Source organism: Condylura cristata, unplaced genomic scaffold (assembly GCF_000260355.1).
Source record: "Condylura cristata isolate star-nosed mole 26May11 unplaced genomic scaffold, ConCri1.0 scaffold00023, whole genome shotgun sequence".
Classification (NCBI taxonomy): Eukaryota; Metazoa; Chordata; class Mammalia; order Eulipotyphla; family Talpidae; genus Condylura; species Condylura cristata.
The window spans coordinates 12,125,256-12,145,185 of NW_004567124.1; the positions used below are offsets into that span (position 1 = coordinate 12,125,256).

At 37.3% G+C, this 19,930-nt stretch overlaps 1 protein-coding gene across 8 annotated transcripts in view; it reads right to left on the reverse strand.

Annotated features, from left to right (window-relative positions):
• RNF111 (ring finger protein 111) overlaps positions 1–15,822 on the reverse strand; it is a 74,527-nt gene extending 58,705 nt beyond the window's left edge. For 4 of the 8 annotated variants that reach the window (XM_012728742.1, XM_012728748.1, XM_004687734.2 and 1 more), the window contains exons 1-2: positions 15,702–15,822; positions 15,494–15,540 (exon numbers count right to left, since the gene is read on the reverse strand). The gene's annotated coding sequence lies outside the window, so the exon portion shown is untranslated. Of the gene's footprint in view, positions 1–12,802; positions 12,841–15,493; positions 15,541–15,701 lie in introns of those variants that run through there. The other 4 variants (XM_012728743.1, XM_012728744.1, XM_004687738.2 and 1 more) reach the window with 4 other exon arrangements.
• Positions 15,823–19,930: the final 4,108 nt, after the last annotated feature.

Sequence of the window (19,930 nt, forward strand, 5' to 3'; positions counted from 1 at the left end):
TCAGGAGAGGTCTGCCGCGCCATGTGGTCACCTCCGGGGCAGGCGGGAATCGAACTCATGCTGAAGCAGCTTTAGATTCTCAGTGCTGTGTTTCAACCCGCTGCGCCACCAGGGAGGGCCCTTCAATTTCTTTTTTAATTGAGCTTTAATTTTTAAAACTAATATAAAATTAGGGATTATATGCAAGACAAACTGCTAAGCAGCCTTTTATAACAACGATCTGTGCAAACTGACATAAAAATTATCAGTAATTTCTTTTTAAGGTGGGCTACAAATAAATGTTATAATAAGACATTTTTGTAAAACAAATTATGTTTATGCCTAAGTGGGGAAAATACAAAAATATATGTACTTTATAATTTGGGGTTGAAATTGTATGGTAGAAATTTACATAAAGCACTGTGTTGGGAACTTTCACCTTTTGTGTTACAAATTTTAATTTTTTATAAAAACAATCATTATCCATTCTTGAAGTTAAAATGAGGGTTTATTTAAAGGAATGAAAAATAACATTTTATGTTTCCACTGGAATGACACAACTTCTTTAACAGCAAATTACAATAAAAAAAATGCTGTTATGATTTTTACAGGAATCTTAATTAGCATAAAATTCTTCCCCTAATGACAAGAAATGATCACCAAACTTGGTTAGCCTAACAACAGGACAGATCAAAAATGGACAGACAGCTTCTGTTGCCAAATTTGAATGCAGCTGTCATTTTTGAGAGCTGTGTTTTTAATTTTTAATTCTAGCCTATGGTTTAAGGCATAATGAACTTATATTTATGAAGATTTTTTAGTGCTTTGAAAATAATAATTTATCAAATAATTCCACAAAATTTTTCATTATGAAAAGCACAATAATTATTATTGGTGAGCTAACTGAAATGTGCAAGAAACACAAACCTGCACAATCTTTCATTCTTGATATTTCTTCAAACAATCAATATGCCACTTTCAAAGTTTCAAATCTCCAAACTACTCTTAGAGATTAGTTATATAAACTTTCAGTTTCCAAAACTGAACTTCAAGAGGGCTCCAGGTTTCCTAGGAGATTGGAATTCAATGATTTAGAGTTCTATCTCTGTTAAGAAGAAAGAAGCCAACTTAAAGATGATTAATATTAATATTTTTATGTGGAAAGATATGTCTAAAATCAAATTTTACCAGTTTGTAAGAGTTAAGTATGGAGATAGACCATATTGCTAAATATGATCTTAAATTTTGTATAAGATTGCATTTAATATTTTGAACTAATTTCTATCAGTAAGTTAAAATGACTTGGTCTTTTTTTAATGAATAAGGAGTCACATATGTGGACTAATCCTAGAGAAAGAGAAACCAAAATCAAAAGTTAAAAGTAAGAAACTGCATGACTTACACAAGAGACTGAAAGAGAACCACCTCAGTGAAGCACTGGGAACATTCTTAGGAGAACCAGAAACACTGTTTGAAATAGGTAGAAACACTGTTTGAAATAGGTAGGATTTAACAAATCTATGGTGAGCTAAAAAATGATGAAAAATTCTGACATTATATGTACAGTTACTCACATAATTACAAATAACTACCTTGATGCTGAATCTGAAGGCAGCGATATAGATATAAGTTATAGGGTGCTCTGTAAGTTCATTATTTATAGCCTGACAGAGGAATATGAATAGCCAAAATGTAGAATGATATAAATAAAAGCATTCTCTATACGAATATAAAGGAGGAAGCGAAAACTTTACAGGGAAGGTGACACCCAAATCAAACAATGAAAGAGATGCTCAAGTTGGTAATAGAGAAAGACTTTCATTTCAAACAATACTGAGATAAGGCAAGATGTAGCAGTATCTAAACAGTTAAATTTGGGGTATGGGTTCTTTTGTTTTTGTTTCCTTAGTGGGAGAAAATAAGCCTCTATCCTTAGTGTGCAGGAATTTTCTGAGGGGATAATGTTCAACTTCTTCCTTAGGATTTGAGTCACAAGGTTGTATACACTCAGCAAAACTTGGCAAATGGAACACTTAAGATTTATGCATTTCACTACATATAAATTTTACTTTTTATACAAATAACTAAAAATAAATATTCAATTCCAACTAGTGATATGGAAGCTGAATCTGTTTAGGGGTAAACTGCACTGATATCTACAACTTACTTTAAAATGCATTAAGTTTGATAAATAGAAAAATAAATAGATAAGCAAGTGAAAGGTAGAAATAGCAAATTGTTCATTGTAGAGTCGAGATGATAGGGAGATGGGTGTTTACAGTACAATGTTTTTTCAACTTTTGTATTTGTTTGAAATTTTTCACATGCTAGAGGGCCTCCCTGATGGCACAGGGGTTTAGTCTCAGCACTATCAAGCTATCACCAACCACTGCAGCATGAGTTTAATCCCCAGCCAGGGAGGGGACCCACATGACACAGCAGACCTCTCTTTGTCTCTTCCACTGTTCCTTTCAGCTGTGTATTTCTCAGTAGATCTGTCAGTTTTGCTCGCCACTCTGTCCTGGTGAATCCTCTTACACTGTGAACCTCTGGCCTGTACACCCTAGTTATTGTATGCATAAAATACAAATATATCTTTAAAATAAAATGCTAGAGGAAAAAATCTGATGAACAAAGTAATCAGACGTAGGATTAGTACTGTATGATTCTACTATAGGATGTTCTAGAACAAAACTAACCCATGCCAAAAAATCAGATTAGTAGGCCTAGCGCAAGGAGTTAAAGCCTCAGCACTGTGAAGCAATAGGCAGCCACTGCACCATGAATTTAATCCCCAGCCAGGGAGCTGACCCACAAGGCACAGCAAACCTCTAATGTCTCACCAGTTAATCCCCTCAGCAGTGTATTTCAGTCAGTCTTACTGTTCTGCTCCTCCCTCTGTCTTTGATGAATCCTCTTACCACCCCATCCTTCCTCTCCCCCACCTATGGCCTATGTCCCAGCTCTTGTACGCATAAATAAATATAACAAACCTTTTAAAAAAAAAAAATCAGGGCCCTCCCTGGTGGCGCAGCGGGTTAAAGCACAACACTAAGAAGCTAAAGCCACTTCCGCATGAGTTCGATTCCCGCCTGCCCCGGAGGTGACCACATGGCGAGCCAGACCTCTCCTGACCCGCCCGCTGCTCCCCTCAGCAGTGTACTTCGTCGATCTGCCTGTTCTGCTCCCCACTCTGTCTCTGGTGAATCCTCTCACCCTCCCCATCTCTGGCCTGTACCCCAGTTCTGTACCAATAAATAAATAAATCTTTAAAAAAAAAAAATCAGACTAGTAGTTGTTGCAAGAGATGGGGGTGACTGATAACAAAAAAAAAAAAAAAAGAACTTCCTAGGGTAATGAAATGTTCTATGTCAAGGTATTGGTTACACGGATATACATGTTCACAAAAACTCACTGACACATACAGTACTTACATAAAGTATGTCTTAAATTGATTTTAAAATATGTTCACAAGAGAAAATTAGAATTCACAGAAAAAGCACAGAGAATTAAATATTCCCTAATCACACCAATCACAAAAAAAAAAAAAAAATCACTATCCTACCCTCTCTTCTAAAGAAAGTCATATCCAGAGATAAAAATAGACCTTTACTGTTTGCCTTAAAAATAATATAGAAATGCTGGTTAAGCACCTGAATTTTGGGATTCCCTTCTCAGATAAGGCCAAACCTACCAATTTAAATTCCTGTGACCCATCAAAATTATGAGTTTTAGCAAGTTACTAAGAATTCTGTACCTAAATTTGAAAAAGAGAAAATGGAAATATTTTCTTAGTTGATAATGGAATTACATATATTAAAGAAAAGTGTAAATATTAAGCAAGATAATGCATGTACCTGTTGACCTTTATGATTGTTTTTAAATTTACACACCCCTCAAATTCATCTATCTGAGTCACTTCAAAATCTTCTTCAAACAGAACAAAACCTTGAGCTACTAAAGCCCCAAAGGAAAGATTGGAGTAACAAAATAAAAACAGCAAACTATATTAGGAAAAATGATCGCTGGCCTGAGAAAGTAGGATCTACTGTGGTGAGCAAAACTGTCCAGGAAAACAGTTTCCCTTTGAATGTTCAACAACTTTATTTAAACAAAATTTGTATTTGCTCTACCTATATAATTTGTCAGTCAAAATAAGTATCCTGGAGAATACTGATTAAGAGTATGTTCTAAAGGATGAGTAAGAGTTGTAAAGGAAAAATCAGAAAGAGTTATTAACATTTTATTTTTGAAGTTAAAGGCATACCCAAAACTGGAGTAGGGAAAATACCTCTAGAGAGAACATACCCATAATGTGAAGTCAAGTTACATGAAGATAAGGAAAAAAGCATATCTCTATGCTTGATGCTATTCTGCTCAATGATTAGATGCCTAAAATGAACACAAAAAAGATAAAATTTTACTGTTCTCTAGTTGGTTTCACTTCCAATGTACCTCTCATGAAATGAGCATCTTGCTATGTTGTCAGATTCTAATGTTTAGAGTCATTTATTTTTCCCACAATATGGACCATAAACACAAGCCTACTACTTCATCTGGTGTTTTAACAATAAAAAGTGACTTGTTCTAATACTGAAGAAAAACAGGGTATGTTGAACTTAGAGACTGTATGTCTATATTTTCTATACAACTCTAGAGATTTCCAAGGTTATTTTAATCAAATTACCTTTTTTTTTATCTGAGCCTGTGTATTCTGAAGGCAAAGTGAAAATCCTTGAGGTAAGAGCAAAACACAATTCTAGTTTATTGGTTTGGGGACTTAAAGATTTACTGACCTTCTATGTTAATGACAAGCCACTTTATTCAACAAAACTTTGACTTTTTTGCTACCAGTCACTACTCAAGGTGATAATTAGGGCCACAGGGAACTACTCAGTAAAAAGAACTTCACATTCTAGATAAATATAAGAATCCTAACATTAATGTGGATTCCCATACAAATAAATCAAAACTACACAAATTTACTTATATAGTATATAAGTAAATAAGAATGTAGTACATTCTTCAGGAATTTGTTTTCCATACACATACATACACATAACACTGCTTTTCCTACTGGGCATAATCAGAAAAACAAGCAAATAAGGATTAGTAATGATGAGAGAAAAAAGAAAAAAAGAGTTTAAATTAAAGCTTGTTGAACATAAAGATGACTGAAAAGCCTCAGAGCTGCTATCTAGACTACATTCTCTGAAGAAAAATATTCATTCATGCAAGAATATAATCCAGGAGTCTAGAAGAGGGATTTAGAAAGAGGAATTCAGCAGGCCCTCCCTGATGGCACAACGGGGTAAAGCACAGCACTGTGAAGCTGTCCACAGCCACTGCTACACAAGTTTGATCCCCAGCCAGGGAGGTGATCCACCTGGCGCAGCTGACCTCTCCTGTCTCCAGGGCAGCCCACTGCTCCACTCAGCAGTATACTTTATCAGTCTGCCTGTTCTGCTCCCCATTCTGTCTCTAGTGAATCCCCTCGTCGCCAAAACCTCTGGCCTGTACCCCAGTTCTGTATGCATAAGTAAATCTTAAAAAAAAAAAAAAAAGAGGAATTCAGCTATTGTGTCCTGGCAAACAGGACACAAAAAAATGCAAGCTGGATTATCCACACTTTTCCCATACAAGCATCTGGAACCAGAACTAAATCTGGACATGTTACCCAGAAAACAAAAATTAATTTTACAGCAATTTCTTAATATTAGAGACAACATCATTACTAATATATTAACTACCAGTTATTCATGTACTATTTTCATTCAATAAATATTTATTGAGAGTTTATTATTAGCTGTGTACTAGTATCAGCCATGAAGAGAACATAGACAGTCTTTGTTCTGATAGAAAGTACATACAAAAAGAAGCCAGTTACTAGTCAGAAAAACCACACAGTTCTGAAGAACATGCCTGACAGCAGAAACAGTAGAGATCATATGGCAGGAACATGTCTAACCTGTGAAAAGAACAGAAAGAAGGGGAGCGGGAGAAAAGGGAAATGGCACATGATAGCACCCGAGGTGATGGAAGGTGTAAGCAGGTAAGGTCTGTAAGGAACTATGTGCTATATTCTCACTTCATTTTAGTCACACTAAAAATTATTATGTTCGGCCCTCCCTGGTGGCGCAGCGGGTTAAAGCACAGCACTGAGAAGCTAAAGCCGCTTCCGCATGAGTTCGATTACCGCCTGCCCCGGAGGTGACCACATGGCGTGGCAGACCTCTCCTGACCCGCCCGCTGCTCCCCTCAGCAGTGTACTTCGTCGATCTGCCTGTTCTGCTCCCAACTCTGTCTCTGGTGAAGCCTCCCACTGCCCCTGAGCCTCTGGCCTGTACCCCAGTTCTGTATACACAAATAAATCTTTAAAAAAAAATTATTATGTTCAATGAACAGAGGATTACAAAAGTTCAGCCACTTGCCAAAGAAGGTCTGACACAAATATCTGGGATCTTAGTTTTTATGTAAGTTTCTGGCTTTGGTCTCTCTCTTTTAAAATTGAAAATTTCACATGCTCACTCAAGACTTCAATTACCATGACCTTATTTTTATATAAGATTCTGTTATTCAACCATAACACCTTCTATTTACAATGGAGATTTTCAGAATTTAGTTCCTTAAGTGGGAGAATGTTAAAGTTCTAATAAATGTAATAGCTACTAAAAAGTAATTGGGAAATACCATTGGAGGACAGAGAGAGAGTTATTCATTCTCGAGAAGAAATTCCTCAGAAGTTTAAAAGTTGGTGCTTAAAAGTAAGATTTCTTCAAGTGGAGAATAAGGGAAATCAAAGGAATATTACAGGAAGAGAGATGGACAATAAAGTGCCCAATTTTGTCTAGAATTTTACGTTGATTTTTTAAAATGCTATTTCATAGAAAATACAATCAAATCCATAAGTCAGTTTGTAATCTGTTGTAAAAAAATCTTTTATCACATAATTTTCTTCATTTAACACTACTTTGTATTAAAAAATATAGTTGTCTAACTGATTCAAAAAGACACCTGCACCCCCATGTTTACTGCTGCTTTATTTACAATTGGAAAGACATGGAATCAATCCAAATGCCCAAAAGTAGATGACTGAATTGAAAAGATATGGTACATATACACAATGGAATATTACTCAGCGATCGAAAAAGAGAAACACCTGCCTTTTGCAGCAACATGGATGGAGCAACATGCTTAGTGGGGAAAAAAAAAATACCAGAAAAATAAAAATACCAGAAGAAAAATAAAAATACCAGATGGTTTCACTCATAGCAGAAGCATAAAGGATGGGGTAAGGGGGGTTGGGGAGGGTGTTGGTTGTGGTGAAGGGGAATAATAATAATGAACAACTATATACCAGAGACATTTTATTGGGGTGGAATGGGGAACAGGATCAAAAATGGGGGGGGCAGGGAGAAGTACATGGGACTATGGTGATGACACACAGGTGAAGTGGTGATGGGAAGTCCACAGGGATTACAACTGAGATGGAAAAAGGCACAAAATGATGTAAAAATAAACTATTATATTATTTTTTAAAAATAAATAAACTATTACAATAAAAAATATGACTTTTAAAAACTGACTTCAGGTTATTAAGTGAACCTATTCATCCCACATATGAACACTACATACACTCACATACTTGAATACAATTTTACCACTGGGAAGAGATCCCAGGCCTCTAGCAATATACTTACTTGCTCCTATTAAAACCAATAAATATCAAAAGCAAAAAGCTCACATTTTGCTTAAATATGGTAAATTATACATATATCTTTGCCTCAAATTTCTTTGCAATCCCCAGTAAACTAACAATAAAGAAAAAAAATTCAATCCACACCAAAAATGGTAGCTAATAACAAGATGGAGCAACATTTTTGTCTTCCCACTGTCACAAGAAATATAACAGACAGGTATTCAGGGTCAAGATTAATAAAATTAAATTTTAGTACTTCATAAAGCACATTCTTAAATGAAACTTTTACCATATGTGTATTAATGAAGAATATAATGATGATTAATGTATTTTTTGCCACTGTAGGGCCAGCAGTCTCACCCACCACTGTGTTTGCACCATCATCGTAAATGTCAACATAGTTAAGTAACAAAGAAGAACTTAGTACTATTACAAAATAATTTCAACCTAGCAAGTCACTTGAAACACTTGAAGACCCTTTCAAGAGTCTACCCACCACACTTTGAGAAGCACTGCTCCAGAGACATACATAAAATAATAAGAGGAAGCACATCTGAGAAAAGAACTGGGTAGCTGGACAGTAAGGTGACTTATTTTTTCCTACACATTCTTTGTACCTTGTAAATTTGGTATCCTTTGTATTTTAGCTAAGAAAATTGTACATTTTTTTAAAAAACAAAGTGGTAAACTCACACTCTCATTTTTCAAAAAGTGTCAAATAGAAATGTAAGCATAATATTTAGAAATATGAAAATACCAGAAAAAAAAAGTTGTAATAGATGAAAGAGTTTCTTCTAAGGAAGGGGAACAAGGGGCTTAGGTGGAATGGTAAAGGAGACTACAATTTTTCACAATAAGCCTGTTGGAACTGACTTTTAAAGAAATGTACAGATACTAATTGGTTCTAAATAAAAATCATTCAAAATATTGCTTGAAAAAAATACTAGTCAGATTTTAAAGATAAAAGTAAAAACCATGCACAGATGAAAGGATGGTAAAATGTAATAATAACTGCCTAGATTGTCTGCCTGTGAATTCCCACTAATATATGTAATATTCTATATTATAATTACAATTTTTCATTTAAAAAGCTAGTTCCTCCCTGGTGGCCCAGCAGGTTAAAGCACAGCAGTAAGAAGCTAAAGCCACTCAGCAGGTGTTTGATCTCAGACCTGAGGTGGTCACATGGTATTACAGACCTTTCCCGATCTGCTCCCCTCAGCTGTGTACTTCATGAGTCTGCCTGTTCTGTTCCCTACTCTGTCTCTGGTGAGTCCTCTCTCCACCCCTGGACCTCTGATCTGAACCCCAGTTCTGTATACATAAATAAATAAATCTTTAAAAAAAAGCTCGTTGAAAGAAAACAATTTACTTCAGACCAGAATGTTTAATGCCTTCCTTAAAAACAGCTAAGTATGTAAACCTTAAGTAGCTTAATAATTAAGTGGTTAAACATACACAAACACACATTCTCCCTACACACAAAAAGTAAAATAACCATTTTTTCTTCTTTTCATTTGAAAAGAATTAAGACCACATAATTAAGACCACACCAGAACTCACTTATTTAAAAAGGGAACAGTAGAACAAAATATTTGCTCTGTGGTATCATAAACTACTAAATATTTATAATCCTTAATATAACAAAATCTTCATAAAAACATAAACCTACTAACAAAACCCCAATTTAAGTTTTTTTAAGATTTATTTATGGGTACAGGCCAGAAGTGCGATGAGTGAGAAGATTCACCAGAGATGGAGTGGGGAGCAGAACAGGCAGACAGACTGAAATACAATGCTGAGGGGAGCAGCGGGTGGGTCACCTCCCTGGCCGGGATTGAACTTGTGCTGCAGTGGCTGTGGCTAGCTTCATAGTACTGTGCTTTAACCAGTCATGCCACCTGGGAGGGCCCAATTTAAATTTTTTTTAAATGATATCCTAATCCAGGAATGACAAGACTATTTCTTTGTTATAAGTAGATAACTCAAAAACAAGTTGGATTCCTTATAAAAAGGAATTGTGCTCTTAGGAGAAAGGCTGACAGCCCTGAGAAAAGAAAGTTATAGGATGAACTTAGAACATCCTGCTGTGCCAGAAAGGAAATATTCCCCCAAAATGACAATATGTCAGAAAGACAGAGGAGCCAGGGTGGAGAGGCTCCCCTTGCACAAATCGGGGATAATTTGAACATCTAACTAAATAAAAGCTGTAATGGAATAGTACCCATCAAATAGAATAGGGAATACATTAAGTCCATACTGATAGTAGATAAGATAAATAAAGGGCTGCTCTTTTCTTACAATAGAATGCCTACTGGTAAAGTGGAAAAGACAGAAGAGTCAGAAAATAACAACTCTGTAACATCAGAGTTAAAGATCTATTTAAATCCAGAAAAGACAGCTTCACTAGGCTATTGATTTGATTAGAAACAGGATATCTACATTACCCCAAGGTTAATCACAGATCGTTTAATGAGGGAAGTAACTACACTGTGAAGAAACAAAACAATATTGTTAAAAATAAAAATCATCAATGAGGGCCCTCCCTGATGGTGCAACAGGTTAAAGCACAGCACTATGAAGCTATCCGTATCCACTTTAGCACAAGTTTGATTCCCTAGCCAGGGAGGTGAACCACATGGCATGGCAGACTTCTGTCTCACCTGCTGCTTCCCTCAGCAGTGTACTTCATCAGTCTGTCTCTTCTGCTCCCTGACCTGTCTCTGGTGAATCCTCTCACCAACCCTGTACCTCTGGCCTGTACCCCAGTCCTATATGCATAAATAATCTTAAAAAAATAATAATCAGTGAGAGGCTAATCACTGACACACACTCCCATAACATGTCCTGAGAAGGATACAAATCCCTAGCTGAAGATACATAACTGAATGTAATTATAAAGAAATTTGTAAGGAATTATCAAACACTACCAAATTAAGAAGTATTCTGGGTCCTCCCTGGTGGTGCAACTAGTAAGGACACAGCACTGCAAGCTAGCCACAGCCGCTTCAGGGCAAGTTGGATCCCCAGCCCCAGAGGTGATCCACATGGCATGGCGGACCTCTCCTGACTCAACCACTGCTCCCCTCAGCAGTGTACTTCATCGATCTGCCTGTTCTGCTCCCCACTCTGTCTTTGGTGAATCCCATCACCACCCATTCACCTCTGGCCTGTACTCCAGTTCTGTATGCATAAATAAATCTTAAAAAAAAAAAAGTATTCTATAAAATGTGTAGCCTGGATTCTTCAAAAACATCATGTAATGAAAGGTAAAGAAAAGCTAAGACGCTCCTCCAGATTAAAGTCACTAAAGAGATATGACAACTAAATGCAATTTGCAATCCTGGACTAGATCCCAGGGGAGAAACGCTATTAAGGAACAAATGCAATTACTGAGACAAATTGACAAAATTGGAATATGAGCTACGGATTAGATAAAAGTACAGTATTATCAATGTTAAATTCCCTGAATTTGGTAGCTGTACAAGAGTCTACATTACAACACAGTAAACATCAGATATAGATGAGCATAATGCAGGCAATTTACTCAGAAGAAATTCAGAAAAGAGAAAGCAAATGTGACAAAATGTTAAAAACTGAGTAACCCGAGTAAAGGATATTTAAGAGTTCTCATATATATTTTTCAAACTCTGCAATTTTGAATTTATTTCAAAATAAATAATTTTCAAAATTAAAAATAAGGCAAAAGTGATTTATACTGGTGTCCTACATACATATAAGGAAAATAACCACAATAAATATTCAGACTGGCACATAAACTCCATAGAGATTTCTTCAATTTTCAATTCTCTAGCAAAAGAAAAATATTTTTTAAGCAGCCACTTAAGCAGTAAGATACTGAGCCTGTATGTGCTCAGGAAAACACAAAAATCTGTTTAATCACATTAACAGAGTCCACATTTCTCTCTTCCTCCAGTAAACCATAAACTCCTTGCTCATAGGTCCTAAATTTCTGCTCTTGATTGTAACTCAAGCACTGACACAGAGCTGAAATGCAGCACTCGTATTAGCTGACTAAATGCTGAACATTTAGGAAGAGAAGAAAACACTACATTTTATCAAGACTAAGAAGAAGAAGACACATAAATATGGTATAAAATTATTTTAGTCATCCCTAAATATGGACATTTTTCAAACCTCATGAAAGTGGAAAAGAGTAGTATCACTAATTCCCACACAGCTATCACCTGAACCCAATAATTATCAAGATTATACTACACTGCTTCATCTAACTCATCTCACCCTTCCTTTTATCACTCTAAAATATTTATTTTTTTAAAAAATTTATTTATTTGTACATTCAGAACTGGGGTACAGGCCAGAGGCTCAGGGGCGGTGAGAGGCTTCACCAGAGACAGAGTGGAGAGCAGAACAGGCAGATCAACGAAGTACACTGCTGAGGGGAGCAGCGGGCGGGTCAGGAGAGGTCTGCCACGCCATGTGGTCACCTCCGGGGCAGGCGGGAATCGAACTCATGCAGAAGTGGCTTTAGCTTCTCAGTGCAGTGCTTTAACCGGCTGCACCACCAGGGAGGGCCCACTCTAAAGTATTTTTAAGAAAATACCAGATATATTTTGCTTCATTCTTCAGCTGCCATCTCTAAAAATCAAGCATTTTCTAATATAAACATAATAATGTAATTATCTATCCCCTAACAAAACTAACAATAATTCCTTGATGTCATCTAAAATCCATCCACATTCAAGTTTCCTCTAAAGTATTTCAAAAATTACTTTCTACAATTGGCTTGAGTCAAGATTTAAACAAGGTTAGCACATTACCTTTGGTTACTATACATAAAGAATTTTTAACCTTTCTTTTCACATTCTCTACCAGCAATTACAATGTTTGATAAACCTGTTACTTTACACTTTCAAATTCTCCAAGATCAAAACCAATGGAATGCACTTTCTGTTCCCTTTTTTTTTGCAGCAACCCTCCAGACTGTTAACTTAATAAGTCTGATTCTTTCTAGTCATTGATAGCAAGTTAAATATAAGCTCTAAAAACATCCTCTCCCTGAACAATCTAGAGTCCCACCCATTCATTCCCCATTACATGGTCCAATTTTCTTCATAACACCTAATACTACCTGAAACTTACTCTGTTTTCCCCCAGTAGGATATCCATTCCTTGAAGGTAGAATGCTTTCTTCATTGGAAACCAAAAGCAATGCTTAGAACATGAAATATTCAACATTCACTGAGTTACTAAATAATAATGCAATACCTCTATTTAAGATACAAGCCCAGTTCATATTTGTTTTGAAATATACATAGTTCACCCCTCACACATCAGTATGAATTGAATACCTGTAGAAACCTCGACCAGCTGTTACCAAGAATCTGTGGGATGTAGGAAAGAAAGAAGAGAGATGTAAGACATTCAAATGCAATGCTGGGGTTTTAACAAACAACGACTGTAGGTTTTTGAAAGAAAAATTACTCAGGATGATTTAGAGAACATTACCATTAAGTAAAAGAAAGTTTCCTGTGTTAGTATCATATGAGAGCTATTGCATAAGTATTATCTACAATGGGACAGAAAATTACTGGAACAACACACATGGCCTTACCATAGAGTTCATTCTCTCTCCAGCACTCTGTATGTCTGTGTGTGTACTCTTAAGTATAGTATTTCTTTCTGGGAATTAGGATCATGATTTATTTAACAATATATACCAAAGCACCTACTGCAAATACAAACCAGTAAATTTGGGACCTAGAAAAAAACTGGAGATATCTATCCTACACTACTGATTTAGCAGTTGAGAGAGATCTGAACTCCAGGGATGATTACCAATAAAGTCACCGATCTAAGTGACGAGGCAAGCACTTAGTAATCTAAAATCCAATGTTCTTGTCGCTAGTCTTTTACCCTTTTTGAAATATAATGTCACCCACAGAATACTAATGTCAAGTTATAACATTTTTTAATTACTGTCATTTTTAGTACTGTCACTTTTTTTTAAATGTCCAAACCACTAACCCCCGGGGGTAAGTCAAAATAGGGCACATATAATTATGCTCTAAGTAAAGCACGGCATAGAAACCCCTCTTTGACAAAATAATAAATGCCTAAAAATCTAATTGGTTTGGTGTAATGAATCTTTTAATTCACCTTAAATTTCAAAGTGAAACTATTTAAAAAGTCTATTGGTTATTCCTTTGCTTTAGATGTGCATATTGCTGTTCCCTAATTGCTGTTTTTCAGTTCTCTGTACAAGTGAAATCTAAGTATGACCTCCAATACAATGCATTTTCACACAATGTATTTATATTATATCTTTCTTCAAAAATCAACTCTAGTGAAAAAAAAAAACTAACATGCGAGTGACAGACACCAAACAAAAGGAAAAGTGACAGAAGAATTCACATATGTAAGATAAATAAGGTTAAATAAGGAGAAACACTACTTTTCCTAGTTTTTCCTACAATACTGTTCAGACTAATTCATAAATATGCTCACCAGTTCTTAAAACACTAACTACTCTGAATCTGAGGCCGTAAACAAATGATTAGGAAAGAGATGCTATTTATCCAAGGTTAAACGCCAAGAAATGGCGAAAAGCATAGTAAGTCAATGCTTCAAAAAAAATCTTTAAGGTTATTTTCAGAGTGAAAGGACTTCCCATCACCCAACCAAAGACTATTGGTCAATAGGAAAAGCAACATAGTTTATAAGGACCTGGAATGTTTTACTGAAAACATAGTAACAAATTATCAAAATGTAGACCTTCACCCAATAAAGCTAAGCAAAATCCTGTCATAGAATTTCTTTGTAACATCTAAGTCACATTCTAACATGAAATCAATGACACACACAAAACAAAAATAGGAAAGAAAATGGAACCTCAGCTTATCTTTTTCGCGTCTGCTCTTTTTGAAGAAGTCCGTCCAACAAGAACATTAAACATAAAATACCAAGTGAAATAAAAGTTTGAATTAAGTCTGGTTCAAAATCTGTAAGAACTCCTGTAAAATGAAGTCAGCCGGCATCCTACCACTCGAGAGTTCCACATTTATACTGCACAGAAATCAAGAAACAGGAAAGCATATAAAACAATGGAGTCATCCCACACTACAAACAGGAACAAATTATATGAATACCCTATACTTCCTGGTATTTTTAAACGTTAAAACTTACTTACACTTGAGTTAAGAAGTATCTATAAAAACCTGTAACTTATATAAAAATTATAGGGGCAGGCCTTTGGCTGCAATTTGGAACAGATAATCTCCACAGCAGCATTACACAGACTCTGATGAATTACTAAGGACAATAATAAAAATAGTGAGCTGCTTTTTTTAATGACCAACACGCTAACTCTATACACAGAAATCTGACGCGTTTGTAGGCTGCTGTTCCGCCGACTACATTTCCTTGATCACTCGAGGCGACTCCCTAACCGTCAGGACTGACTTAGCGCCCTCCAGCCCCCGGGGTGCGGGTTACCTTCAGCGCTCCATTGTCAAATCGCACTCCCACGCCTCGGTCCTCGGCCCCCAACCTAAGACTCTGGGGAGAGTCGAAAAGGCAAAGAAATCCCCTCACCCACACGCCCTCACTGTGGGGTGTGGGTGTGTCCGTGGACGAGCGCTTTCCTCGGAGACAATTAAACCTTCCGCGGAGACCCGGACCCTAAGCGACAGAAGAGCCAGCAATAGCCGGCCGGTCACCGACCCCAGCCTCCGGCGGCCGCAGCCCTTCCTCTTTCTCCCCTCCAGGCCGGCCCCTCCCCCGTTGCGCGCACGCGCGGCCTCCGATCGATCCCCTCCCCCTTAGCCCCCTCACCTTAATCATTAGCCACCCTCTTCCCGGGGGCGGGGGATTCACCGGCCCTGAAAGGAAGACAGGATTTGTAAGGGGGAGGAGAGGATGTGTCCGCGAGTCAGCGATCTGCGCCTCAGAGCCCGGCCTAACAGGCCCCTATAGTCAAAGCACCGTCTGTCACCGCCACTAAAACTGTACGAGCGGCAGCGCCCGGTTCGGCCCAGCTCACCCGGCTCGGGTTCCGAATGCCTACTTGGGCCTCGCAGGAACTCCTTCCCCGAAGCTGCCGGCGTTTCTATGCTGCGCAGACCTCGCCACCGTCGCCGCCACTGCTCCCGTTCTGCTGCCGCCGCCACCGCTGCCGCCGCCTAACCAATCCCTCCTCTACCGAGAGAGCACGACACTCGGGAGCTTTACGACAGTTGGGAAAGTGAGAGCGCTCTAGCCTTCACGCCTCTATTAGCATCGGTTCGTTTCTGCGCTTGCTCAGATTCCGGTCTCCCACCGTCCCGCCCCTTTGTACTCGCTTTATCAGTCTGTGGGCGAAACCCAACTGTGTCACAAAGCTCCTTCTTGAGTCTTTTCCCTGCTGATTATGCGTTCCATTTTTTCAGCAAAATACTGTCTGCAGCTTGCCTTGTTTTTTAAAAATCACAAGGAACCACAGATTTATTGGCTCTACTCACCATTACAGTTAAGCGAAAACATCATGGTTTAGTGTCACTGCCAGCAAATGCGACCCAAATCAGGTTTGCTAAACGACATAAAGACCTAGAACCTCGTTGGTAAGATGCGTTTGCTTCCGGAATCAGATCAAATGTAGCAACAAATATTTGGGGAACTGTACACATACGCCTTATTTATTTTGTAAAAATTAGCAAATAGCAAATGCTTGATTATATGTTCATTAGTAGGCTTTAAGGAAGAGAGAGAATGTAGGCTTTGAAAGCCATCGGACTTCTTTCAAATCCCAGTGATGTCTCTTAACATCTCCTCTATTAGACTTTTATAAATCTGTCTTCTCTATAAAATAAAATTAGTCACTTCAAAGGGTACTGGTGAGATTAGTTGAGATGGCTTATATAATGCTTCTAATATTACTTACCAATTAAGTGTTTAATAAGCATTAATTCCCCCTTATGGGAAACTTATTTTTTCAATGTCCTTTCTTTTGCCCACTCCTATTCTCCATGTTGTTCAGTGTAGAAAATATTTAAAGTAATAATAATTAGGACTAATAATGTGGAAAAGCACTGAACTAGGGTTTTTCTTCAATCCTTCTGTTTTCTTGCTCTAAATCTAAAATTCTACCCAAATATCTTATCTTCTGACATAGTGTGAACTATTACCAACTCATGCCTCCTTATGGTCATACTACTGGATTTATTTCCAGATTTATATATCCATACTATTTCCTAGCACTCAAGACCTGTGCTCTTCAACAAAGGAGACACTAGCCACGTGTAGCTGGTGAGTATTTGAAACGTAGTTAGTATAAATTAAGAAGTGCTACAGGTGAAAAAATGTACATCTGATTTTAAAGAAACAATACAAAACATAGTAAAAATCTCAGTAGTTTGAAACAGTAATTACATGTTGAAGTAATATTTTGGATACACTGGATTAAACTAGCAGTTCTCAAGCAGAATGATTTTGCCACCTCTGCAACCAAGGAGGCATTCAGCAATATCTGGAGACACTTTAGTTGTTGCAATTTAGGGGTGGAGGGGAGGGCACTGTTAACTACCAGCTTCTACTACAGGAGGTCAGGATCAATATAAAAAAAACAAGAAAAAAGATGTGTTGGTAAGTATGGGAAAAAGGGGAACCCTCATACATTGTTGTTGGGTATGTAAATTAATACAGTGACTATGGAAAACAGTAAGGAGATTATTCAAAAATGAAAAATAGAAATACCATATAATTCATGTGACCAGAAACACTTTGGGATATTTATCCAAAGATGTATGTGTGTGTGTGCGTGCGCACTTACACGCACACAGAGAGTGAAATACTATTTGCTCTTAAAAAAGCAGTTGAAATCTGGCCATTTTTGAGGCTATTTTGTAAAGTGTAATACAGAGATGATTTCATTCAAACATGGAATATAAAGAAGCAAAACAAATAAATAAGTAAAACTAAATAAACTCTTAAAACAGTTTGATGATACCAGAGGGAAAGAAGTTGGGTGAAGGGGTGGTTGAAATGGGTGAAGGAGGTCAAATGTATGGTGGACAGAAACTAGATTTTTGGTGGTGAATGAACATGATATGGTGTATACAGAAGTCAAGTTTTAATGCTGTGTACCTAAAACATATATTGTTGTGAATTAATGTTACTTTATTAAAATCAATTTAAACAAGCAGCTAGGGTTAATAAACATCTTACAGGACACAGGAGAGACCCCTTGAGAAGGAATTATCTTACCCAAAATGCTGGTAATGGGCCTTCCCTGGTGATGCAAGGACTTAAAGCACACAGCACCATGAAGCTATCTGCTGACACTACACCATAAATTTGATCCCTGGCCAGGGAAGTGACACACATGGCACAGCAGACCTCTCCTGTCTCGACTGCTGCTCCCTTCAGCAATGTATTTCAGTCAGTCTGCCTGTTCTGTTCCCCACTATGTCTGGTGCATCCTCTCACACCTCCGCCCCCCGCCTCCACACACGCACACACACACACACACACACACACCCCTACACACCACACACACACATACACCTCTGGCCTATACCCCAATTTTTGTACGCATAAATAAATAAATCTTTTTTAATGCCATTTATATAGAGTTGAGAAGTTCTGTTTTCAAAAGGACTGAATGAATGGCACAGTTAAACATGGATCATCACTTTTTTAAATGAATTTGGAACTAAGCGGGAAAAGAAAGACAAACATTTAGCAGGACACGGAATTGATAAAAGGGAGATTTGAATCCTGTTGCTATGTGGAAGGGAAAGAGCCATTGGAAGAGAGGAGAAAGATAATGAAAAATGATGTACTGTACAATGGAGAAAAGTTCCCATAGTGGTAGAGGAAATGGTTTCATCAGATGGAAGAATTAGCCTTGAGATAGGAGAAGGGAAATGCTTTTCACTGAAACAGGTGAGGAAGAGGAAGTGATTACACAAATAGTTAGGCTTGTTAATTTCAGGGGTAAACCCCGGACTTAATCATTGTGAAATATGAAGTAAGGCCACCTACTAAGACATCAGGTATAGGAAATGACTGAGTAGGACGTGACAAGAGAAAAAGAGTTAGAAATAGCCACTAACCTGATGGCAAGGTAGAGTCGGACTGGCAACACAGCAAAGGCAGGAAATGCAGAGCAGAAAAGGAGATGAGTCTGAACAGGCAGGTGCTGTGAGATTGTACTGAGGGGAATAATGTGACATAACAGTGGGGAATATCTCTCACCTGAAATACTGTTTCCTGATTTTTATACTTCTGCTCCCACCACCATCACTGTGACTCTGGTTTCAGCCTAAAGCCACTGTCAATATTAGAGAAACAGATTTGGACACCAAGTTGCCTAAAATCCTCTGCCTAAAAGATACTGAGTGATTTAATAATCCTCTATAACCTTCAAGATAATGTCCTAAATCCTCATATGGCAAAAAAAAGTTTTTCAAAATCTAGATTCTCCAGTGCCATTTCATAGAATCCCTCTCCCTGCTTGTATAAACTTAAGCAGACTTTCAATCTCTTTCAGCCTTTGCACCAACTACTGCTTCTGTCTCAAAATATCCTCCCCCTCTTTTTCATATCACCACCCCTGTTTTATCTGCTTAGCGAATTCTCACCTATTCCTTGAACCCTCCTTCATGTAGGATTTCCTAACCTCTTTTCTTGATCCTTAACAGAGCTCACAGTCACTCTCACTAATGTACTCTTCAATCTTTGTAAATGTTTCTCTTTTAAAATATTATATATGCATTTACATTTCTGTCTTTTCTGAAATAAAAATGTTTGTCTTGAGTAGAAAAATAGAACCCAATATTTGTTGGACTTACTGAATACAGAGATTGAGAAACCAGAAATCCTTCATTTCAATCAAATTAATTAGAAAATTGACTTTACTCACTCATAGAAAGATCAGAATATGCAACATATGGTCCCAAAACAAATTTTGCCTGCCTGAAACTGCATTAGAATAAATTTACCAAATGAGCCTGCATATATGGGTCAGCAGGGTCTGACTATTTGCTAGATAGGACTTAGAGGTGCTTGGTCTAAACATAAAATACTGAGCTAAATTATGGAAAATAGAAAAAAAGGAAAATTTATAGAAACTATCAAAGTTAGAGGGAAAGACTTACCATGCTCATTAGCCATTGCATACTTCACAATCATATAAAGTTCACAAGTGAACATAATCAATTACCTGGCCAGCCTTGTGAGTTCTTAGAAAGAAAATGAAGGGAAGTTTAGAGATTTAACACAATGAAATAGGGA